General features: G+C 42.0%; 1 protein-coding gene and 1 long non-coding RNA gene across 6 annotated transcripts in view; one reads left to right on the top strand and one right to left on the bottom strand.

The window, feature by feature from the left end:
- Positions 1-20,087: 20,087 nt before the first annotated feature.
- LOC144294396 (uncharacterized) lies at positions 20,088-22,393 on the bottom strand. The gene is made up of 3 exons (XR_013361794.1): positions 22,253-22,393; positions 21,356-21,401; positions 20,088-20,442 (listed from the first exon to the last, which is right to left on the bottom strand). It is a non-coding gene; the product is annotated as an uncharacterized LOC144294396 (long non-coding RNA).
- Positions 22,394-22,571: 178 nt separating this feature from the next.
- Positions 22,572-25,538, top strand: part of SNRK (SNF related kinase) — a 57,888-nt gene continuing 54,921 nt past the window's right edge. For 3 of the 5 annotated variants that reach the window (XM_077865987.1, XM_077865991.1, XM_077865990.1), the window contains exon 1: positions 22,572-22,714. The gene's annotated coding sequence lies outside the window, so the exon portion shown is untranslated. Of the gene's footprint in view, positions 22,715-23,412; positions 23,494-25,538 lie in introns of all 5 variants that reach the window. The other 2 variants (XM_077865989.1, XM_077865988.1) reach the window with 2 other exon arrangements.

Genomic DNA, 25,538 nt, shown 5'->3' on the forward strand with positions numbered 1-25,538 from the left:
AAATAAATAAATAAATAAATAAGTAAATAAATAAAATCTTTTTAAAAAGTGCAAAAGATAATAATAATCCATAACCTTACTACTGCAACAAAACTGGATTCTCAGTTTTACATGTAAAAGCAATGCTATGAAGTTGCAATTAGAGGTGGGCTGTCAAGTTTTAATTCAGGTAACTGCTTGTATTTCCTGCAGATGAATTTGCAGCAGACTGTGTGGTAATCTTCAAGTGACAAGTCCTCAAAATGTGTAGCTGCCAATCTAGATCATAGAGGTTCTGAAGGTGTAGTGCTATGTCCCCTCAGCCCCTCCAAGACCTGTCATCATTGTCATAGTGTGTGTGGGTGGTGTGGTCAGGCAGGACTGGGAAGGTCATGTTCCTCTGGGTCCCAGAGTATACCTTTGGGACACCACCCAACCTAGCTGCCTGCTGGGAGAGTGGGAGAAGCTGCTTCTGAAGCTGGAGATGCAAAATGGGTGGTAATGGGAGCCTGCTGTTTGGAAGTCATTCTAGATGTGAGTCTGGAAAAAAGTGGCTCCATCCCCTTCTGCAAAGTGAAGCAGAGAATTAACTATTCATTGTCAAATAACCATAGTAAGAGTTGAACATTACCCAGGAATGCTGGGGTTTTGCAGTACTCTGCCCCTGCCTTACCCCATCCGATATTCTCATCTTGACTGTAATCATCAACTTTCTCTTCAGGATCTCTCTAAAGTTGTATGAGCTAGGCTGAATCTTGATAAATTAAGGCTTTCTTTTACCATGTTGGAAGAGGTGACACTTCACATGAAGAAAAGTGTGAAGTAGCACTGGGGTTGTTTCTCTGAATATATTCCCCTGGTTTCATAAATGTGGAAAGTGGTCCTTTGTCCACTGCAGAGCTCAGTAGCTCAGGAGCCCCCTATAATTTGGCAGCAGAACGACTGGTTCTTCTGCTTGAGGCACTGGGGAATGGGTTGCTAGGCAGCTCTGATCTTGGATCCAATCCCAGCCCTGGGTGACTGGCTCCTCAGACACGTGGGACGGCAACCCCCCCAACACCCATCTCTCACTCCATGTTTATTGTCCCCTCTCCTTGCTAGTGGGACACTGAGCCCCTCCCTAGAGCCACCAGCAGTTGTGATGGACCAAGTGCCAGTCCTCAGCCTGGCATTAAGGCTTCCTTCAGGCTCTCTTGCCATCCCTTTGGTCAGACCAGTCTCCCATGCTTCCTTGCTTCTGCCCCTAGACATCTGCCCCTCTTTTTCTGAGGTCCTTCCTGCTCCCATCCAATTTCTACCCATTTCCACGCCTGACTCAAGTCAAGCTTTGCAGTGGGGCCCGAGGACAGGCATCATCAGCATGTTAACGACACAGAATGGTAGGACCACCCCAGATCCTCCACGGCAGAGCTGTGCATCCTCAGACTGTTGAGTGATTTGCATGCCTTACAATGGGAGAAGGAACTTTGAAATGAAATAATCTCCAGGCGTGGGCCTGAGGCCATCAACAGCAGCAGAATCATGCCAGAAATGCAGATTCCTGGGTCATATCCCAAAGATACAGGAGTTGGAACTTCTGGGAGTAAGACCCAGGAATCTGCATGTTTGACACCCTGGTGTGATTCTCTTATATTTTCTTTATAAATTGTGTATTGTATAAATAAAAAAATCACAAATCACTATAATTTTAATATATTCAGTAATGATTTTAATTGTATTAATTTTAAATTAGTATACATTGCTATACACATTTGTCATTCATTATTGTATATGATGATTTTTACTTGATACATGAAAAACGTTATAACAAATCAGAACATCAGGGAGAAGACTGACATTTCATTCGGCCACTATCTCCTGTGGCTGTCCCATTCCCAGAACTTCACTGCATTTACACATGCATATATATTCCTAGAGAAATCACGTATGATCATTTTGTTTGGGATTTTATACATATGGTACCTTTCATGTCATTCTGCAACTTTCTTTTTCACACTCAGCAATAACTTTCTATGTTAGAAAGCAGAGGGCTACCTTTACAAGGACTGCCAACTATTTCCATGTATACATTTTTTAAGCTGTTAGTGGAAAGTTGGGTTATTTACAGTTCTTCTGCAATGCTACAGTGAACACTCTTGAACATACCTCCTGCACCAGGGTGTGTGGGTTTCTTTAGGGTATGAATCACAAAACATTGGAAAATAGAATTGTTGGTCATGGATGGATGAGCATTTTAAATGTTTGAATGCTATTGCCAAAATGGCTATAGCCCTTTAGTGCTTTGCACCTTCAAGTTTAATCTCTTTGTTTTGCGGTTGATTTCACACGAAGTCAGGAATTGGACATTATGTTATAGCATCAGAACAGATGATGTTCCAAAGGAGCTTGAACTCACTTCCTAGGACCAGTACAACTGACATGCACTGAACCTTCTCAGGACTCTTCATGGGCTCACTTATTTCTTTTAATTATTATATATATTTTTTATTGGAGTTCGATTTGCCAACATACAGTATAACACCCAGTGCTCATCTCGTCAAGTGCCCCCTTCAGTGCCTGTCACCCAGTCACCCCATCCCCCCCCCACCCGCCTCCCTTTACACAACCCCTTGTTCGTTTCCCAAGTTAGGAGTCTCTCATGATTTGTTACCCTCTCTGATATTTCCCACTCCTTTTCTCTCCTTTCCCCTTTATTCCCTTTCACTATTTTTATATTCCCTGTATGAGTGAAACCATTTAATGATTGTCCTTCTCTGATTTACTCAGCATAATACCCTCCAGTTCCATCCATGTCGAAGCAAATGGTGGGTATTCGTCCTTTCTAACGGCTGAGTAATATTCCATTGTATACATAGAGCACATCTTCTTTTATTTATTTATTTATTTATTTATTTATTTATTTATTTATAAATAAATAAATTTATTTTTTATTGGTGTTCAATTTGCCAACATACAGAATAACACCCAGTGCTCATCCCGTCAAGTGCCCCCCTCAGTGCCCATCACCCATTCACCGCCACCCCCCGCCCTCCTCCCCTTCCACCTAGTTCGTTTCCCAGAATTAGGAGTCTTTATGTTCTGTCTCCCTTTCTGATATTTCCCACACATTTCTTCTCCCTTCCTTTATATTCCCTTTCACTATTATTTATATTCCCCAAATGAATGAGAACATATAATGTCTGTCCTTCACCGATTGACTTACTTCACTCAGCATAATACCCTCCAGTTCCATCCACGTTGAAGCAAATGGTGGGTATTTGTGGTTTCTAATGGCTGAGGAATATTCCATTGTATACATAGACCACATCTTCTTTATCCATTCATCTTTCGATGGACACCGAGGCTCCTTCCAGTTTGGCTATTGTGGACATTGCTGCTATAAACATTGGGGTGCAGGTGTCCCGGCGTTTCATTGCATCTGAATCTTTGGGGTAAATCCCCAACAGTGCAATTGCTGGGTCGTAGGGCAGGTCTATTTTTAACTCTTTGAGGAACCTCCACACAGTTTTCCAGAGTGGCTGCCCCAGTTCACATTCCCACCAACAGTGCAAGAGGGTTCCCCTTTCTCCACATCCTCTCCAACATTTGTGGTTTCCTGCTTTGTTAATTTTCCCCATTCTCATTGGTGTGAGGTGGTATCTCATTGTGGTTTGGATTTGTATTTCCTTGATGGCAAGTGATGTGGAGCATTTTCTCATGTGCATGTTGGCCATGTCTATGTCTTCCTCTGTGAGATTTCTCTTATGTCTTTTGCCCATTTCATGATTGGATTGTTTGTTTCTTTGGTGTTGAGTTTAATAAGTTCTTTATAGATCTTGGAAACTAGCCCTTTATCTGATACTTCATTTGCAAATATCTTCTCCCATTCTGTAGGTTGTCTTTTAGTTTTGTTGACTGTATACTTTGCTGTGCAAAAGCTTCTTATCTTGATGAAGTCCCAATAGTTCATTTTTGCTTTTGTTTCTTTTGCCTTCGTGGATGTATCTTGCAAGAAGTTACTGTGGCCGAGTTCAAAAAGGGTGTTGCCTGTGTTCTCCTCTAGGATTTTGATAGAATCTTGTCTCACATTTAGATCTTTCATCCATTTTGAGTTTATCTTTGTGTGTGGTGCAAGAGAGTGGTCTAGTTTCATTCTTCTGCATGTGGATGTCTAATTTTCCCAGCACCATTTATTGAAGAGACTGTCTTTCTTCCAATGGATAGTCTTTCCTCCTTTATTGAATATTAGTTGACCATAAAGTTGAGGGACCATAAACCCACTTCTGGGTTCTCTATTCTGTTCCATTGATCTATGTGTCTGTTTTTGTGCCAGTACCACACTGTCTTGATGACCACAGCTTTGTAGTACAGCCTGAAATTTGGCATTGTGATGCCCCCAGATATGGTTTTCTTTTTTAAAATTCCCCTGGCTTCGGGGTCTTTTCTGATTCCACACAAATCTTAAATAATTTGTTCTCACTCTCTGAAGAAAGTCCATGGTATTTTGATAGGGATTGCATTAAACATGTACATTGCCTTGGGTAACATTGACATTTTCACAATATTAATTGTGCCAATCCATGAGCATGGAATATTTTTCCATCTCTTTGTGTCTTCCTCAATTTCTTTCAGAAGTGTTCTATAGTTTTTAGGGTATAGATCCTTTACCTCTTTGGTTAGGTTTATTCCTAGGTATCTTATGCTTTTGGGTGCAATTGTAAATGGGATTGACTCCTTAATTTCTCTTTCTTCAGTCTCATTGTTAGTGTATAGAAATGCCACTGACTTCTGGGCATTGATTTTGTATCCTGCCACACTGCCTAATTGCTGTATGAGTTCTAGCAATCTTGGGGTGGAGGCTTTGGGTTTTCTATGGACAGTATCATGTCATTGGTGAAGAGGGAGAGTGACTTCTTCTTTGCCAATTTGAATGCCTTTAATGGCTTTTTGTTGTCTTACTGCTGAGGCTAGGACTTCCAGTACTATGTTGAATAGCAGTGGTGAGAGTGGACATCCGTGTCTTGTTCCTGATCTTAGGGGAAAGGCTCCCAGTGCTTCGCCATTGAGAATGATATTTGCTGTGGGCTTTTCGTAGATGGCTTTTAAGATGTTGAGGAATGTTCCCTCTATTCCTACACTCTGAAGAGTTTTGATCAGGAATGGATGCTGTATTTTGTCAAATGCTTTCTCTGCATCTAATGAGAGGATCGTATGGTTCTTGGTTTTTCTCTTGCTGATGTGATGAATCACATTGATTGTTTTACGAGTGTTAAACCAGCCTTGTGTCCCGGGAATAAATCCTACTTGGTCATGGTGAATAATTTTCTTAATGTACTGTTGGATCCTATTGCCTAGTATCTTGTTGAGAATTTTTGCATCCATGTTCATCAGGGATATTGGTCTGTAATTCTCCTTTTTGGTGGGGTCTTTGTCTGGTTTGGAATTAAGGTGATGCTGGCCTCATAGAACGAATTTGGAAGTACTCCATCTCTTTCTATCTTTCCAAACAGCTTTAGTAGAATAGGTACGGTTTCTTCTTTAAACGTTTGATAGAATTTCCCTGGGAAGCCATCTGGCCCTGGACTTTTGTGTCTTGGGAGGTTTTTGATGACTGCTTCGATTTCCTCCCTGGTTATTGGCCTGTTCAGGTTTTGTATTTCTTCCTGTTCCAGTTTTGGTAGTTTCTGGTTTTCCAGGAATGCGTACATTTCTTCTAGATTGCCTAATTTATTGGCATATAGCTGTTCATAATATGTTTTTAAAATCATTTGTATTTCCTTGGTGTTGGTAGTGATCTCTCCTTTCTCATTCATGATTTTATTAGTTTGAGTCTTCTCTCTCTTCTTTTTAATAAGGCTGGCTAATGGTTTACCTATCTTATTAATTCTTTCAAAGAACAAACTCTTGATTCTGTTGATCTGTTCCACAGTTCTTCTGGTCTCGATTTCGTTGAGTTCTGCTCGAATCCTTATTAACTCTCTTCTTCTGCTGGGTGTAGGATCTATTAGCTGTTTTTTCTCTAGCTCCTTTATGTGTAAGGTTAGCTTTTGTATTTGAGTTCTTTCCAGTTTTGAATGGATGCTTCAACTCCCTGCGAGCGCCTTTCCGCCCAGGAAGATTGGTGAAGCTCCTGCTTCTCCGGGACGGTGCTTTCCTGTCCTGGGGACACTCGACTCGGCCTTAGCCTGGCTCCTCGCAGGGCCCCTCTTCCTTGGATGCCTTTTGTTTCTTTATTTCTTTTTTCCCCATCTTCCTACCTTGATAGAAGCATGAACTCTTCTCACTGTAGCATTCCAGCTGTTCTCTCTTTAAATCTCAGGCCGAATTCGTAGATTTTCAGGATAATTTGAAGGTTATCTAGGTAATTTGGTGGGGACAGGTGATTTGGAGACCCTACTCTTCCGCCATCTTGCCCCTCCCCCCTTAGACCACATCTTCTTTATCCATCATCTGTTGATGGACACTGAGGCTCCTTCCACAGTTTGGCTATTATGGACATTGCTGCTATGAACATCGGGGTGCAGGTGTCCCAGTGTTTCACTGCATCTGAATCTTTGGGGTAAATCCCCAGCAGTGCAATTGCTGGGTCCTAGGGTAGCTCTATTTTTAACTCTTTGAGGAACCTCCAGACAGTTTTCCAGAGTGGCTGTACCAGCCCATATTCCCACCAAAAGTGCAAGAGGGTTCCCTTTTCTCTACATCCTCTCCAATATTTGTTGTTTCCTGTCCTGTTAATTTTCACCATTCTCCCTGATGTGAGGTGGTGTCTCATTGATGGTTTTGGTTTGTATTTCCCTGATGGCAAGTGATGTGGAGCATTTTCTCATGTGCTTGTTGGCCATGTCTATGTCTTCTTTGGTGAAATTTCTGTTCATGTCTTCTGCCCATTTCATTATCGGATTGTTTGTTTCTTGGGTGTTGGGTTTAATAAGTTCTTTATAGATCTTGGAAACTAGCCCTTGATCAGATATGTCATTTACAAATAGCTTCTCCCATTCTGTAGGTTGTCTTTTAGTTTTGTTGACTGTTTCTTTTGCTGTGAGAAGCTTTTTATCTTGCTTAAATCCCAATAGTTCATTTTTGCTTTTGTTTCCCTTGCCTGCATAGATATATCTTGCAAGAAGCTGCTGTGGCCAAGTTCAAAAAAGATGTTGCCTGTGTTTTCCTCTAGGATTTTGATGGATTCTTGTCTCACATTTAGATCTTTCAACCATTTTGAGTGTATCTTTGTGTATGGTGCAAGAGAGTGGTCTAGTTTCATTCTTCTGCATGTGGCTGTCCAATTTTCCCAGCACCATTTATTGAATAGACTGTCCTTTTTCCAGTGGATATTCTTTCCTGCTTTGTCAAATATTAGTTGAATATAGAGTTGAAGGTCCATTTCTGAATTCTCTATTCTGTTCCATTGATCTATGTGTCTGTTTTTGTGCCAGTACCACACTATCTTGATGACCACAGCTTTGTAGTACAACTTGAAATCCGGCATTGTTTTGCCCCCAGCTCTGGTTTTCTTTTTCAATATTCCCCTGGTTATTTGGGGTCTTTTTTGCTTCCACACAAATCTTAAGATTATTTGTTCCAACTCTGGGCTCACTTATTTCATCCTCGTATCACTGATCCTTTGAGGCGGGTACTCCCAGAATACCAATGCCAGATCAAGGCCCCGACCACGCCTGGCAGGTATCCAAAGCCCGTGTAAGATTCCCAGGGAGGCACTCCTTCGTTGGCTATTCAGATTCTGGGTGAGCAAAGGACTGGCAGGGTCTAAATTCACATATTCAGACTGAGACTTCAAAGACATATTCAGAGTTGACTTATCTCAGGAAATTGTTAATAAATTGCCACATAGAAAAGCCAGTAGGATTTGCAATGCAGGTGACGCTATAGTGTATAAAAGTATTCACCCAGAGCTTCATCTGGATGTGGATGAAAGGCTCCCTTGGAATTGCTGCTGCAGAAGTTTAGAGGGAAGTCACCGCAAGCACTATTAAAACCAAAAGAAATGTAATCCAACTTTGTTTTTGTCCATGGGTGAGAATGTGCCCAGGCCTCAGCACTTTGGAGTGTAACTTGGGCCATTTCCCCACCCTGGAATCAGAAGCCACTGACCTCATGCACCTTCTGAGTGGAGTGTCCATACAGTTTTCCAGGGGCATCATGCTAGATGCTGAATTTAACAGCAGCCCCAGGCTCTGGTCCTTAGGAGCACAATTGCACTCTGCCTGGTTTTCTCTCTGACACTTTTTACGGAGAGAAAATGTGTGACTTTTCTTGATGAGCAAACAGCCGAAGGTGTTTGGGAAGGTCTATCATTTTTTTCTGGTGGCAAGACACCCTAAACTAAATTCATTAGCAGCTCTTCTGTTTGGAATTTCAAAATATTCTCTGACCTATATAAATTCCTTGTTATGTCCTCTACGAATACAAGAAGATTAACTGGCATGCACTGTGGCTCCAGAGCAAAGCAGCAGCATAGTATAGCAAAAAGGGGCTTGGAGGCTGTCATTCCACTGTTGAAAACATCAAAACCCATGCTCTGGCCCCTGCTTCCTCTCTTCCTAAGGATTTTTCTTCATGTCTATATTTTTATGAATAGTAGATCATAGATGCCACTTTTTAGGTACAAGTCAAGACTTGTCCTCAGTTCTACATGTATTTGTCATTTATTCCTGTTTCTATATTTTCCTCCCTTTTAGAAAAATATGAAAGGAATACCAGGACAGAAGTTTGGCTGTTTCTTATGAGCAACTAACTATAATGAGTCATATGGGCAAACGCTGAGCTGGTGACCACCGACTCAAATAAATTAGTTTCCTCTCTACCTCTCAGTTTTCTTTCCCTAAATAAACATGACACAATATACCCATTGGTTAATTCATTTGACAAATATTTATTGAGCTCTGAGTCTGTGCCTTGCACCAGTACAGGGTGCTGGAGCTACAGTGGTAAACAAAATACTTAAGGTCTCTGCCTTCATGAAATTTAGTTATCTGTGGATATTAAAGCCTTGCAGGGACAAAAAAACCCCTCTGTATCGGTCAGAAGTAATATATATATATATATATATATATATATATATATATATATATATTGCCTTATGAAAACATCCTTGCCCCCTCTATTTCTAAAACCAATGTTCTCACCTGTCTATACTGCTTACTGGCATTTACTCGATGACACCTTAACAACAACGAACTGTAGTCTCGTCAAGGACAAATGCATGGCTTAGAGTTTTCATATTCCCAGTGCTCAGGATGATGGGGTAGCTGGCTCTGAGCCCTGAACATGGCCTCAAGGCCAAGAGTCGCTAGCCTTTTTCCTTTCCTAAATGGCCTTTTATCTGGGGCAGGCCACTGTAGATGTTGAATATATGATCACAATGATAATAAAACTGGTATTTTCCTACTAGAATTAATGATGGGTAAAGCTGTGCCAAGATACCTTTGTGAATATTAATGATTTGAACAATTTAGTCCTGAGTTTGTAGATATTCAGGGACACTGCATTTCATGTTCATGTTCATTAATCAACTTCAATTTGTTTAGACTAGTGATCCCCCCCCCCCCATGATTAGCCCCTGAAATCTGAATTAGGCCATTTTGGTTGATTTCATTTGGTGCAGAGTTAGATTTAGTTCACTGATTATGAAAGAAACCATCCTGAGTTCTCAGTTTCTGGCCCTTCCCTTGGCTCTGAGCTCACATGTATGCTCCATTACCTTGACTAACTGCAAATTTATTATTAGGAAGTATGGGGATTATCATGAATAAGCCACAGCCATCCACAATGCAGATTGAGATCTACTAACTAGCATCAGGTCCAGGCAAAGGGCGCCTTGTTGGGAGGGCCTGAGTGCTGACTGGGAACCAGAGTCCAGTCATCTCCTGTGAGTCAGGCCCCCATGTGCTATAAGGTAGTGTGTTAAGTGTCATTAAAAGAGGGCTCAGCTCTTGCCGGCAGTCTTTGTTCCTTTCACCATTACCCATACTCCCAACTCTCCTCCACTCCAAGGAGCAGACAGAGGACTGGATACAGATCAGCAAACCCTCATGCTGGCCATTCCAGGAGTGGCTAGAGAGAGAGAAGAGAAAGAGAGGATGGGGTGGTGGGATGGTGAGCATCTGCATGACCCATAACACTTCTCCTACCCAACCTTTCAATTGTTTTCTGAGGACTAGGTGGTTCTTCTCCTTTCAACATTATTCTTTTATTTTTTTTATTTTTATTTTTTTAAGATCTTTATTTATTTATGATAGTCACAGAGAGAGAGAGAGAGAGAGAGAGAGAGATTGAGAGATAGACATAGGCAGAGGGAGAAGCAGGCTCCATGCACCGGGAGCCCAACGTGGGATTCGATCCCGGGTCTCTAGGATCGCGCCCTGGGCCAAAGGCAGGCGCCAAACCGCTGCGCCACCCAGGGATCCCAACATTATTCTTTTAAATTAAACTTTGAGGACAAAAGGTATTTAACACTTTAAGAAGTAGGATGGCCTAAATTTAGTCTCAATTCTGAAATTTTGAATCTTGTAAGCCACTCATTTGATTGCTTGTATGTTTACTAAGCAAGTGCTCATTGGGTAGCTACCATATGCCAAGCACGGGGAATATAATGGTGAACACGTTCAGTCTTCATCTCAGAGTAACTTGTAATATAGAGTGAAAGTCAGAGAGATTGTAATCGTGTATTGGAAGAGCCATGCCACATGGTCCATGACGTGTTATGGGAACACAAAGAGGCTGCCCAGTGCAGACTGGGGACGAGGTAGGTTGGAAGCTATGGTGGTTGGAGGCTAAGACCTAAGAGACATAGAAGTCAACAATGAAGATAGGAGACAGATTATCCAGTTTGCCTTTCCATCATTGTCATTTGTGACTTTGGGGGTAAAGGATAAAGATAGATCTTTCTTGAAGGTCACCTGAATGTACTACCTCAGTATGACCTACCGCTGTCTAAAGGTTGGCTCAGAGTGCTCATCAAAGCTCAGGGAAAACGAGGTTATTTTAAGTTAGGAGTGAATTGCCATGTATACCATGGTGTCCATGACTTTGGGACCAAAATTCAAGAGACATTGAGGGTATCCCCAGGTTTCTTTTCCTTGACTCAGCAAATTGGAGGCTAGAGGAGAAATAAAGGAAGAGTTACTAGCTCTAAGTAACTACAGTTACAAGTGCTAAGGATCTCATGTATTGTTGTTACTAGCTTTAAAAACAGCACCATGTTGTCTATGTCATATAATTACTTACAGTCTCCCCTGCCTAAAACAAATCCAAGTTATGTCTTCTTGGAAAATATAAGAGTGTCATGGCAGAGATGCTATGAATTTGTTGTGAGGGGTTGGGGTTGAGAGAGCATTGGAAATGGCATATTTGGCACTGATTTTTTGGTCCTCAAATGAGAGTTAGGTAGGGGATGGCTCACAGTCTGGTGGAAGAGGATGGACAAGTCATTACAAGTCAATGGAAAGAGCGAGGTGCTCTTGGCAACATGCAGGAACAGAGTGGAGAACCAACCTGGGTGTCCCACATGTGGACAAGAGCATAGAAAGTGTCCTAAGCAGGATTAGGGTCTCTAACGTGCCTCATGCTTTCAAGTACAGTCACATGACACTGTTTTATCCTAGCTTTTTAATTGTAGCATATATTTAGCTTTTATGAAAATAACACCATGAAGGAAGAAAACAGAATTTAGGGACTTTGACAGGATTGCTCTTTTTTTTTTATATTGCTTTCTCATTTTTGTTATGATTAGCATCTAGAATGCAGGAAAACCTAATTAAAATAGTAATACTAAAAATGTATACAAAAGGTTCAATCATATAGAAACGTGGAGAACAAATTACAATGAACCCCTTTATAGGCCACCTGATCTTTCTCCTCTATAACCTCTCCCACCACACACAACACAATCTTGGTTTGGCTTTGCACAAATAGTTTAAAGCAAATTCTAGGCATCATTTAATTTCATTCCTAAATATTATAGTAGGTATCTCTATTGAAGAATAACTTTTTAAAAAACATAACCACAATGCCATTTTTATGTGATGCAATACCCAAAACATACCAAATTTTCCTAACTAGCTCCAGTAATATTTTTATAGTTGTTTCATTCAAATCAGGATCCAAATAAGATCAATACATCATATTTAATTGAAAGAACTCTTAGGTCTCTTTTACTCTGTAAATTCTTCTCTCTTCTTGGTTTTTATGCCATTTACTTGAGGAAGGAGAGATATGAGTCATTGTCCTGTATAATATCCTACATTCTGGATTTGGCTGATTGTTTCCCCATAGTGTTATTCAACTTCTTCTTGTATTTACAAGCTGGATTAGATTCTTGTTAAAATGTTTTTTTGGCTAGAAAACTTTGCAGATGCTGTGTTTTCTAATGTATTACATCATGAGGTGCACAGTGTCTGAAAAGTGTCTGAAAGTCCCACTTTCAGAAACGTAAAAATTAATCAGTGGGTTCAGATGTTATCAGCATGGTCCACCCAAAGGTTCCCTGTCAACCTTTCGCCTAATAGTCATTGATGGTAGTTTTCTGGATTCTTCATTTTATTAGGTGTTCCAGAGTCGTGGTTTTCTATCATTCCTTCTGTCTTTATTAGCTAGAATTCTTCTATAAAAAACTCCTTATTATCTCTTTGGTTGCTCTGAAACACAGTTCATACCAGAAAGGCAGAAGAAATACTTCTTTATCTCCCATTATGCACTCTTAATTTAATTTAGTCCATTGTAGACATTGTTTTCCAATGCTCAAATTGTCTCCTCCTTGGCCAGTGAAATCACCTCAAGTCAACTTCTGTGTTGTCATGACCTGACCCTAGCAGGACTGGATACCTTCCTTGCTTTTCTTTTTTCTTTTCTTTATTTATTTTTTAGATTTTATTTATTCATTTGAGAGTAAGAGAAACACAGAGAGAGTGTATGTGTGAGTTGGGGGAAGGCCAAAGGGAGAGGGAAAAGCTGCTGAGCAGGGAGCCTGACATGGGGCTTGATCCCAGGATCTGGGATCATGACATGAGCTGAAGACAGATGCCTAACTGACTGAACCACCCAGGTGCCCCTCTACAGCTTCTTTCTGATGAATTCACTAGATTTGGGGAAATCTTTATACCCTCATCTCCACTACCATTTTATCACTTATGACAAATAATGGTTTATACTAGTTGTATCAGTCAGGAAGGCTTTCAGCTCTAAGTAAGCATAATGAACAAATAGCATTTTCAATTTTTTCACAGAACACAAAGTCTGGAGCAGGCAGCTGTTAGCATTTGTTCAGCAGCTCATGAGATCCAGAGCCAGCATTGCTGTGATTCTCTTGGCCTCTCCTTCCTGGTTGCAAAATGGCAGCTCCTACTCCAGGCATCATGCCCAACTGGGGCAGGAAGAAAGGGGAAGGCCAGAGCCAGCTGCAGCTGTCCCTTTGTATCAGAGAAGCAAAAGCTTTCCCCAAACCACCATACCCTCCTCCCACTCAGCTGAATTCTAAAAGATCTCATTGGCCAGACTGAATTAGATGGACATCCCTACTTGCAAGGGTGGCCAGGAAAGTGAGCACTTAGTTTTGCTAGGTTCCATAGTTCAAGCACTTAGTTTTGCTAGGTTCCATAGTTCAAGTTCCATAGTTCAAGCAGGCAGGAGTGGGGGCTGAGGGTGAATATAGGGTTACTAGGTCTGGGAGAGTAGTCTTGAGGCCTGAATCAATATTCTCTATCTTGATTTTTTTGTGTTTTTATTTTTATTATTGTTTTAAAGATCTACTTACTTATTTCGAGAGAGAGAGAGAGAGAGAGAGAGAGAGAGAGAGAGAGGGAGAGGGAGAGGGAGAGAGAGAGAGAGAGAGAAAGAGAGAACACATGCATGGGTGGGGGACAGAGAGAGGATCTTCAAGCGGACTCCCCACTGAGCGTGGAACCCAACTCAGGGGCCCAATCTCATGAACTATGAGATCATGACCTAAGCCAAAATGAAGAGTCAGATGCTTAACTGATTGAGCCACTCAGGCACCCCTACTTTTTAATTTTTACATAATGTCTACTATTCCTTGATTCTGAAGCAGGGTGGGATAGTTGAACTGTGAATTGGAAATGAGTATAGCTGCTCTAAGGAAATGAGTATCAGCTGTTTTGGCATCCATACCCTGATGGCTCAGCTCCGTTCAGTTATCAGATGCCATCTCCAGCTGCAGGATCTCTGCTGCCAAGTGTCCATGCTGCCAAATGCCCCATCTCCTGTCTGCATGGGGCCAAAGCAGTCTCACCTTCATCAAGACAGACCTCATTCAAGCTGTAGTGATCCATATGATGCCAGGATACCTTGTGGCTACAGTTTCACAGAAACCACTCAACCTTCACAGGGTTATGATAAAGAGAAGCACTAACACACAGCCAGCACTCCAGACACTGAAACACTGAGCTTATTCTGAATTGACTGATAGGCAGCCACTGCCTGGAGCCTCACAGTTCTGTTGCCTTGGCCATCTCGGCTCCTCTCTGAGGACCCACCCCACCTGCCCATGACCTCCTTAGCATCCAGCAATTGAAAGTTAGGGCCTGGTCTAGTAGGGGTCCTAAGGCCTTACTACCTACCAGGACTAGGGCCATCCATTCTGTGTCTGTACACAGAGGTAATAAAAAAAAAATACTATCCTCCATGAGAAAGCACATTGTTTCTATTCTTACTGGTCATTTTTCTGGACTGTCCATAGCTGAAGGGCAAATGATAACTAATTCAAGGAATGGAAGTAGATAATTCTATCACTGACAATTTTGATTTCCTCAAGGCTAATAAGTCTCATATTAGAAAACCTGAGTTGTTCCGATAGTAGTTTTATTTTTTTCCTTTTTCATGATCTAGGTATTGAAACTGCTGGTCACGAACTCAATATCTATCCTCTCCTTTCTCTTTTCTGTCAGAACCTGATTTCCTTGTGGGGGTGGGGGTGGGGGTAGTATGTGAGGAGCTAAAAACCACATTTCCTAGCCTCCTTTGGAACTAGGGCTGGTCATATGACACACTTAGGACCACTGAGATGCATATGAAAATCCATAGAACTTCCAAGAAATATCTTTCAGGCAGACAGGCTCTGTGGGCCACAGTCAGAACTCCTCCTGGAATGAACTGAAAGGTATACTGCCATCAACCTCGGTCATCCCAAATGTCCATTTGTGCACTCTTATGTAATATTCCCTCGTATCACTGGTTCTGTTGCTTGGTTCACTTATTTGACAAATACTTATTGAGCACTTGGGCTCAATAAGTTGAGCATGTGCTGATCAGGTGTTATAGGTTCATATGTCCCAGGGCCAGGCCTATAATTAGAGATGTAGGCCAGGGCTGAAGGACCACAGCAGATGAAGGAAGACCTAGGCCCTGGCTAACAAAGAGGGTGGGGTGAGCCATTGCTCAGGTGTAGCAGCTGGTTTGACATTTGATGGATTCAAACCCCAAGTTGCAAGATCTTCCTATTTTTCAAGAGGGGCCAGAAATCTTGATTTTATTTTTCAAAATTAACTCTGCTTGGGGCTGGACTTCTAGCTATGGCAGAGTAAAACTGGAAAAAGTTGGCATATTAGTTTTCTATTGCTTTGTAACAAATTATCACAAACTTATCAGCTCAATCAACATATGTTTGCTAACTCACAGTTCTTGTAGATCCAAAGTCCAGGCAGATGCAACATACCCTCTGCTCAGGGTCTTACAAACCTCAAATGAAGGTGTTAGCTGGACCAGGCTCTTAACTAGAGGCTTTGGAAAAGAATCCACTTCCAAGCTCATTGAGGCCAAAGTCCTCATACTATGCCACATGAATATTTTTTTAAATTTTTTATTGGAGCCACATGAATATAAATAAGGAAATCAAATCCAGCAGCATGTTACAATGACCAAAGTGGAATTTATTTTGGGGATGCAAGGTTGATTTGGCATATGAAAATTAATTAATGCGGGCAGCCCCAGTGGCACAGCAGTTTAGCACCGCCTGCAGCTCAGGGCATGATCCTGGAAACCCTGGATCAAGTCCCGCGTCGGGCTCTCTGCATGGAGCCTGCTTCTCCCTCTGCCTGTGTCTCTGCCTCTCTCTCTCTCTGTGTCTCTATGAATAAATAAATAATCTTTAAAAAAAAAGAGAATTAATTAATGCAATGTGTCATATTAATGTAATAGACAAAACCTACATGATCATGTCAATACATGCAGAAAAAGCATTTGACAAAATCCAACACTCATTCATGATGAAACTCTCAACAAACTCTGAATAACAGGGAATCTATTCTAATATATAAAAAGCACCTAAGAAAAACCTATAGCAAATATCTTACTTAATAGTGGAAGACTAAATGCGTTTTTTGAGAACAAAGGAAGAATATCTACTTTTACCACTTTTTTATTTTTTTAAAGAGTGTTGGATTTTATTTATTCATGAGAGATGGAGAGAGAGAGAGAGAGAGAGAGAGGCAGAGACACAGGCAGAGGGAGAATAAGGCTCCATGCAGGGAGCCTGATGTGGGACTCAATCCCAGGACTCCAGGTTCATGCCCTGGCTAAAGTCAGGAGCTAAACTGCTGAGCCACCCAGGGATCCTTACCACTTTAAAAAAATATATTTTTATGTAATTTCTATACAATATGGGATTGAAACTTACAAACCTGAGATCAAAGTTGCATGCTCCAGTGATGGAGCTAGGCAGACACCCCAAAGAACTAACCACTTCTATTCTATATCATACTATAAGTTATAGGCTGTCAAGAAGACAAGAAAAAGAAATTAAAGGCATTCAGACTGGAAAAAGAAGAAACAAAATGTCTTCATTTGCAGAAAATATGATTTTGCAGATAATATGATTAAATACTATTTAATCTGAAAACACCAAGAAGAACTAAAAAATGAGAATGTCAAAGGATATAAAAATCAGTATTTTTATATTCTGATAATGAACAACCTAGAAATAAAGAAAATAATGCAATTCACAATAGCACTAAAAAGAAAAGTACTTAGAAATAAGGGTAACAAAAGATGTGTACAACTAAAAACTACAAAACATTGCTGACAGAAATTTTAAAAGATCTAAATAAATGGGGAGCTATATCATGTTCATGAACTGTGAAGACTCTTTATTGTTAAGGTGGCAATTCTCCCCAAATTGGCCTATACATGCAACTCCAAAAAAAAAAAAAAATACCATTCTTCAAAAACACTGTTTTGGTAGAAATTGACAAGGTGATCCTAGAGTTTACATGGCATTGCAACATACCTAGAATAGCAAAACAATTTTGAAAAATAACAACATAGTTGGAGGACTTATTCTGCCCATTTTCAAAACTTACTATAAAACAACAGTAGTCAAGATTATGTCACAGTGGTTTAAGGATAGATATGTAGAATCAATAGAAATGAATAGGAAGTCCAGAAAACCCTTACATTTATGGTAAATAGATTTTCAGTGACGGTGACAAGGCAATTCAATTGGGAAATGATACTCTTTGACAAATGGTTCAGGGGTAATTGACTATCCATATGCAAAAAATGAATTAATTGATAAAACATGTAGACACTTTATATCACATATAACAATTAACTCAAATTGTATTATAGACTAAAATGTTAAATTGAAAACTATAAACTTGAAAAAAAACTCAAAAAAATCTTTTGACTTTGGCTTAGGCAAAAATTTCTTAGATATGACATCCAAAATATGATTTATAAAAGAAAAATTTGATAAATTGGGATTCATCAAAATCTAAAACTTTGGCACATCTAAAGATATCATTAAAAATATGAGAAGACAAACCACAGCCAGGGAGAAAATATTTGCAAGTCATATATCTAATTAAGGACTTGTATCTGAAATATATAAAAAAGTCTTAAAACTCATTAAGACAAATAACCCAATTAAAAATGGGCAAAAGATTTGAATAGATCTTTCACCAAAGAAGATATATGAAAACTAAAAATTTAGCACATGAAAAGATGATCAACACTGTTGATCAGAGAAATGCAAATTAAAATCACAGTGAAATACCTCTATACTTTTATTAGAATATTGATAACCTAAAAGTCAAATAATGCCAAGTGTTGCTAAGGGTATGGTGAAACTAGAGCCCTCATATATTGATGATGGGAATATAAAATAGTAAGTCGCTTTAGAAAGTAATTTTTCAGTTCCTTAAAATGTTAAAGAGTCATGACATGACCCAATAATTCTACCCAGCAATATACCCCCCAAAATGAAAACATTGCCATTTAGAGTTTATATAATTATTCATAGCAGCATTATCCACAATAGCAAACATCTGGAAATAAATAAAATGTAGTTTATGTATATAATGGAATACTATTCAGCAATACAAAGGAATGAACAGATACAACTACATGAACTACAGCATGGATAAATCTTATGCTAAATGAAAGAAGCCAGACACCAAAGACTACATATTGTATGATTCTATTTATATAACATTTCTAGAAAGGCAAACCTACAGAGATGGAAAACAAATTATTGGTCATGGAGGACTTGAAATTGGAGAGTGATTGTATATGCACATGAGAAGACTTTTAGGGAGAGATGGAAATACTCTAAAAGTGGATTAAGGGGATGATTGCACGACTTTATAAGCTTACTAAAAATCACTGAATTATCATGTATTCTGGGTGAACCTTACAATATACATATTAGACCTCATTAAAAGGTTAAACATAAAAATTAAATCTCCCAATTTTAAAATGTTCACAACTAATTAAAATTCTTAAAAGACCTTTGTGGGGGGAAAAATACCCCAAGTCTGTGGTGTAAACCCTTGGGCTGCTCTCTTAAAACGTCAGAGCCCAGTGGCATGAATAGAATTTTAAATGAAATAAAATCCTTGTTTTCCAGGAGTTAAAGATCCAAAGGCAGAGAATGGGAAGTAAACAATTATAACACCTAATGATAAATGCTCTAAGTGGGATGTGCAGAGAGGTATGGGTCCAGAGAATCCTTGACTCTGACTGGGTTTGGGTTGGGGTACCACAGACGAGGTTGGACACTGCAGTTAGGTTTTGAAGCACAAGCAGGAATTCAGGAGATTGCAAGTGTGGGAAGTGGAGAAAAGGGGTGGGAGACATTTCCAGGCAGAGGGAATAGAATCGGCAAAGTCTTAAAGGTGTGAAAAAGCAGTTCCCTTTGAGAACTGGGGAGGTTGGAGATGTGGCACACACGGAGAATGGAAAGAGCAAGAAGGGGCGATGGGGCCGTATCAGGAATGGTTTGGCAGGCCATGTTAAAGTTTTGGACATGGGATTAAGATGGGATTTACTTGTTGGAGAACATGCACATGCTTCTTTTGGCCTGAATTAAACTTTGCAAATCTTGGCAACATCATATTGTATTCATTTAAACATATCCATTAATATACCACTTACTGTGTACCAGGCACTGTTTTAATACTTAAAATAAACTCATTTAATCCCATCAACAGTGGTTCTCAAACTCTAACTTGCATCAGAATCACCCAAAAGTGTTCTTGAAACAGAAACTACAGTTTTCAATTTAGTACCTCTGGAATGGAGACTGAGAATTTGAATTTTGATTCAGTTCCCAGAAGAAGCTGATATTGTTGGTCAAGAGAGCACACTTTGAGAACCATTTCTTTATACCATCTTTATAAGAAAGATATCATTATCACTACCATCCTCATGTTACAGAGAAGAAAACAAACAGAAGGTTAAGGAACCTGCCCAAAGCCATAGAGAATTAAGTGATGGGGCGGGATTTGATGCCAGGCAATGACTGTCATGTCTCTTAGCTCACATGTTGCAAATGAACAGAGTCAAGGGCTGGCATTTTCAATCTTTGTTTGCAACTATCAAAAATACATTACACACACACACACACACACACACATACGGTGGCCTTCACTGATATCTGAGATAAGAGAAACATGCTAACTGATGCCAATGGGGTAGTATGAGAAAGTCTTTGAGGAACTCTGTAGGCCTTTCCAATGAAGTATCATTATTTTTTGGTCCTACTGGGATGAAGCCAGGATTTAGAAATGCACAACTATCAATGTACAAAATGACTAATTAAATATGTAAAGCAAAATCTTACTTAAATACATGTTATAACTCAAAATTGAACTGTACATGGTTACTCAATACCTATTGTTTTAAATATAGTTTAATTTTTTCAAATTATGAAAATGAACAATATCTAGAGAAGATAATATGATGCTTGTGTGTATGTGTGTGTGTGTGTGTGTGGTGATGGGGGGTCCCAAGATGAAAATTGCAATTCTTTCAAGAATCTGCTTGCTTTTCACATCTTGATCTAATTTGTAGCATTGCCCTGGTTGCCTTCTGATAAACAACTTCTTCCTTAAATTGGTGGCATTATATTTGAGATTTGAATCACAGAAACTGTAATACAAACCTGCATGCTCCATCTTGTCGTTTTGTAGAGTGCTGTATATCTAATTAAAGCTTCTTACAGGTCCATAAAAAGACCTAACATTAAAAAAAGCAGTCTGTGTTGGAGAAAGCCTCCAGGCAGATTGGAGGAGGGTTCTTCATTAACAATAAACATATTTGCTTATATTCAAAGTTAAGTAATAATATATTAATTTGCACTTGAATATTCTTAAATATTGCCTAAGCATAATAAGATCATGTTACTACATCTATGGTGTGGAACTGAAAATGGGTCATGTTCTTGCCAGCAGCACTATAGCTTCCCAAGAAACACTGGGGATGAATGAATGATTTACTATCCGGCTGTATCCCTGACTTTATTTGAATCAATCTATTATTCTGTTCCTTTTCATTTATTGTTTTGCTATTCTTATGTCCTTGTTACCTTATAGATTTTAGTTGAAACCTGAGTCACACACAGCAACAATATAAATACTGTTTTCCAAGGGCTTATTTATTATGGCCATTGCTTTGTGGTTACTGTTACTCTCAGGGCTACAGGTCTGGTGGCAGAGGTCGTCAACCACTGGATTCCCTTGGGAGACCATTAGAGTGGGTCTTTTTTTGTTTGTTTGTTTTTCTTTTACAGGGTTCCCTAAATAGTGATATCTCCCTGAGGGGAAAAGTGCATGGTCTTCCAACTTTCCAGTAGTGAAGGACTGACTGAATTCCACAAAGGAGCTACTGCGTAACATACGCCTAGAGTTAGAATGTCAGTGTCAAAGTGAGATTTTTCCTTTATGGTCTTTCTCAATCAGAGTGATCCCAGAGTTGGGGCTTTGACTCATCCTTAAGGGACAGAGGCCTAGCCTGAGGCCTAGAGTCCCAGGGTTTTCCCGGCCAATGATCCATCACCCCATCCTAGAGCATTAGGCTGACTGGGAGTCCCCCTTTAATAGAAAACCTTGTTCTCACCCTAAGGGCTTGCATCTCCCCACAATCCACTTACTTTTCAATCATCTTCAGACATGCAAAATTGATGCTGTGGAGATGGTCTGAAAACAAAACAAAACAAAACAAAACCCCTGACATTTGCAGGTCAGCAAAGACACACTTGCTAAAGCCATCTAGATTTCTCTTCTGCACCAAGTCAACTTAATCAAATTTGGAGCATCTGAGCAGCTTTTATTTGTGTATTTATTTTTTTCTTGTGTCCTTCTTCACTAGGCATTTTTTATTTGAAGGGTGGAAAGAAAGGAGAAACAGAAAGGGAAAAGCAGGTCGGAGAAACCTGGCATCTGGCTTGTTGGCTCTCCCTTTCAGGAAGCCTCAGAGAGCCCATCTTCCACCTACTGAAAGACAAGCTTTCGAGGGTGGGAGTCAGGAGCCCAGCACCCCTCTTCTGGCCTTGGCTAAGCTCCCTTCCTGAGCCACTTGGCCTGGTGACCATGCCGCTGAACTCTCTAGCTAAACCACGATTAACGTCTGCTGTTTGAATCCCGGACTTGGTCAGTTTTAACACTTTCCATGACCTTTTGCCTTTCCAGGTGGTTTCCAGGAGAGGCCGCTAACTGATGGGGCCGGGCTAGTGTCTCCCGGTGACCTTTAAGGCCAGCGCCGCATTCAGATGGTGGGCTTTTCTCCTTTTGTTTAAATAGCAACAAAATCAATGAAATTCCTTCAAATTGGGTTCCCAAGAAATAAAACTGTAGAGAAAAAGAGCATATGCATATATTTATATATGTATGTGTATACATGAACGTATATTCACTCTTTTCCCTCTCCTTGCTTAAACTCGGCGGGAGACGCGGGCACCCCCGGAAGGGCAAAGCGCGAGCTGCCCTCCCCGCCAGCCCCCAGGACGCAGGCAGGTCAGGTGCGCAGGCCGTCCCAGCTCTCCGGTTACCCGGTAGCTCGCGCCACTCTTCCCGGCCACTGCCCCGTATCCCTTGCGCTTCCTCCTTCCCCGGGCCCTCCCCTCGGGCGCCTCGGCCGCTTCCCGCCGCCAGCCCACCGCCGCGGAGCCCGCCTGCCCCGACGCCGCCACGACGCCCTCCGCAGCCCGCGCCCGCGCCCGCGCCCGCGCCCGCGCCCGCGCCCGCGCCCGCGCCCGCGCCCGCGCCCGCGCCCGCGCCCGCGCCCGCGCCCGCGCCCGCGCCCGCAGGTGCTCCCGGCCCCGCCCCCCCGCGGGCCCGCCCCGCTCTGCGTCACAGTGACGCGAGCCCCGCGCAGGCGCACCTCGCCCCCCCCGCCCGCGGCCGGCCGCCCGTTCGGTATTATGATTAGCGCTGGGTGCGGGGGTTCGGCGGCCGGGAGGGAGTCGTCGGCGCCGCGGCTGCTGCGGACGGACGCCCGCCTGCTGGCGGAGGTAGGGGCGAGCGCGGGGCGCGGCGGGGCGCGGCGGCCGCGGGCCGGGTGCGGGCCGGCCTCCGCCGCCGGGTAGCCTGCGGCGTTGCGGGCTGGGGGTGCGGGCCCGGGCGCCCGCCGCGGGCGGAAAGTAAGTTGCGCGCTCGCCGCTCCGCGCTCCCCGCGCCCCGCGCCCCGCGCCCCGCTGCCCGTGCCGGCCGCAGCGCCTTGGGCCCGGAGGACGCGGGCTGGGGCGGCGGCGGCGTGCGGCCTGGCGGCGGGGCGGCGGCGGGGCGCGGGGCCGGCACTGGCACTGGCACTGGCACTGGCACTGCGGCGGCCGCGGGCTCCCGGAGGCCCTGCCCTTGCGGCCGCGGCCGGATTGCGGCACCTCGGGAGGCGCCCGCGCCCCGCACCCCGCACCCCGCGCCCCGCCCCGCCCCGAGCGGGCCCCGCGCCCGGCCGGGCTCCCCGCGGCTCCCCGCGCCCGGTGCCCTCGTGGGGTGTGCGCCGGGATGTGTTTCCTTCTCCAGAGCAACCTGGAGATCTGGCCGCAGCCAGGCTTTCTCGGGGAAGCCGCAGCCTTACAATAGAATGGGGCTCTTGTCTGTAGAGAAAGGGCACCGGGCTGGGAAGGAGGAGCGCTGCCGTTCCCGGGGGAGACCTGCCGTTTTGTTGTTGTTTTTCCCTGCACATCAGGAAACCTCCGTTCTTTTACAGAGTCATCGCCTGTTGATTGCTTTCTGAACCATTTTGCAAAAGCCTGTCGTTAACTTGGACTCGGGATCTAGGAAAGTGACAGTCTCAACCTGGGGGGGCGGGGGGGTCCTGGAGCTGTGCTCTTCCTGACGCTTGAATCGGGGATGATCCACTGCTTCTTGGGAGGATTGGTTCCATCTCAGTGTTTGGGAGAATTTGGCAGGAGGATTCTTAAATCTACAGAGGTCTGAGGATAGAGGGCCTTTCAAACTGTCAGGTTAACTTTTTTATGTTTTTAAAAATTGAGTGCATTCTCAAAGCCTTAGGAATGGGTGATAAAGCTGATTTATTGCGTTTCACATTTTATCAGTTTTGAAGGGGAAGCGTGGTTTACCACTGATGGAACTGCAAATGTTGACTGTCCTGCTGAATTTTCACCAAATTTCTGTCAACTATCAGTTGCCTCAGTTTGGGTTCCTTGTTCAGGGTTGGGACACTGTGTCTCAACCTAATTTATCAGAATGTTTATTAGTGTACTTTAAAGCTAGGAGCTGTCAAGTTTTATGTAATCAGTTTTTAAATTTATAATTACAAGACTTTCCATATTTATCAAATCATTCCCCTAAGGAAATCTGTCTTCTATGTCTGCTTAAATATTTCTTTTGGAATTGGATTCCTGAGGAAGAATGTACTGTACAAGTGGTGATTTAAGCATACTAATTAGACAAGTTTCCTTAAAAAAAAATACGTATTGATTCTTTTCTCCAACTATCTTATTGTCCCTACTAGGAAAACAGATGACATTCCCATTTTACAGAACTAGAAATGAGAGAAATTACATGACATTCCCAAGGGCACATATTGAAGCAGTGTAGTAGCTGAAAAATTAAGTGCCCAGGGCTAACTTTTCTTACATCTTCAAGATTTTCCAGGCAGGGAATTTTGAGTGTGACCTTTCTATTTTTTAAATCTGTACAATCAGTTTTCGTTTTATGCACAGAAATGGCTCTCGCCCCATTAATACTTTACTACTTAAAGTTTTCAGTATTGCTGCAGTAAACATACAAGAATTCAGAAGTTATCCTAATTTTTATTTTTCTAGAACAGAAATATAAATTGGGACTTTATGTTCAAATTTAATCCCATAATCCTCAAATGAAGGCTTTTATATGTCTTTATTGAAGTTGAAGGGCTCTCATGACATTTTTACTGGCCACAGGAAATAATGTTCATCTAAACCTTACCATGGGTGTTTCTGTCATATAGAAAGTGAAACTAAATGGAAAAAAGTTATTTATTTTTGGAGATAATTGAGCAGTCATCGTTCTAAGTACTGGTATAAAGAAGGTGTGATGTCTTCCCTGTGATGTCTTCCCCCACTAGGCCCAGGAAGAAAAGAGCACAAGTGAACTTTCTACACAGCCAGAATTTTAAAAACATAGTTGAGGTACTCTAAAGACCTCTTTTAACGGCATGCACGCTGTTTGCTTAACAATCAGAAGATAGAATTGTTAGCCAATAAAACTATTATTCATAATTTAGGTACTTCTCAGTGTATGTGTGTGCAGGTAAATTCTTAGAGCAATGTCAGTGAAGTTACTTGAGTAGATTCTAGCAGTTTTGAAGATAAACTTAGCCTGTTATCGTTTATTCATGGTACCTTTGTGTGTCCGTTTTTGGGACCCTGGATTCAAGAGTAGCAATAGAAAAATGAATAAAAACCAATTACTGCCTTTAGGAGCTCACAGGCTATTGGGGCACTGAAGTAAGCAGTGATGATAGGATCCAGTGAATGCTGTGGTAAGGCATAGGCAAAACCCCGCAGAAGTACAAAGATGGTGGCAAGGAGCAATCTGACTTGCGAATGCTTCACGGAGGAGGTGACAATGGACTGGTCTTAATACAGATAGGGTTCCCAGGCAGAGAGAAGGGGAAAGTGCTCAGAGAGTTCAGGGAAGATGAGAAGACAAGGTTAAGTAGTGGAGGAAGAACTTAGATCCAAGTGGGTGAAAGGGAGTTGAGGAGGTAAAGACAGTGCAGCTGTTCTTTTTTTTAAAGAATATGAACAGGAAGAGAGAGGAGTGGCAGGAGCTCTGGGCATGGAGAGGGAAGTGTTTTGGTATCTTGTTTTTGTTTGCAAAGAGCTA

This window comes from Canis aureus, chromosome 22 (genome assembly GCF_053574225.1).
Source record: "Canis aureus isolate CA01 chromosome 22, VMU_Caureus_v.1.0, whole genome shotgun sequence".
NCBI lineage: Eukaryota > Metazoa > Chordata > Mammalia > Carnivora > Canidae > Canis > Canis aureus.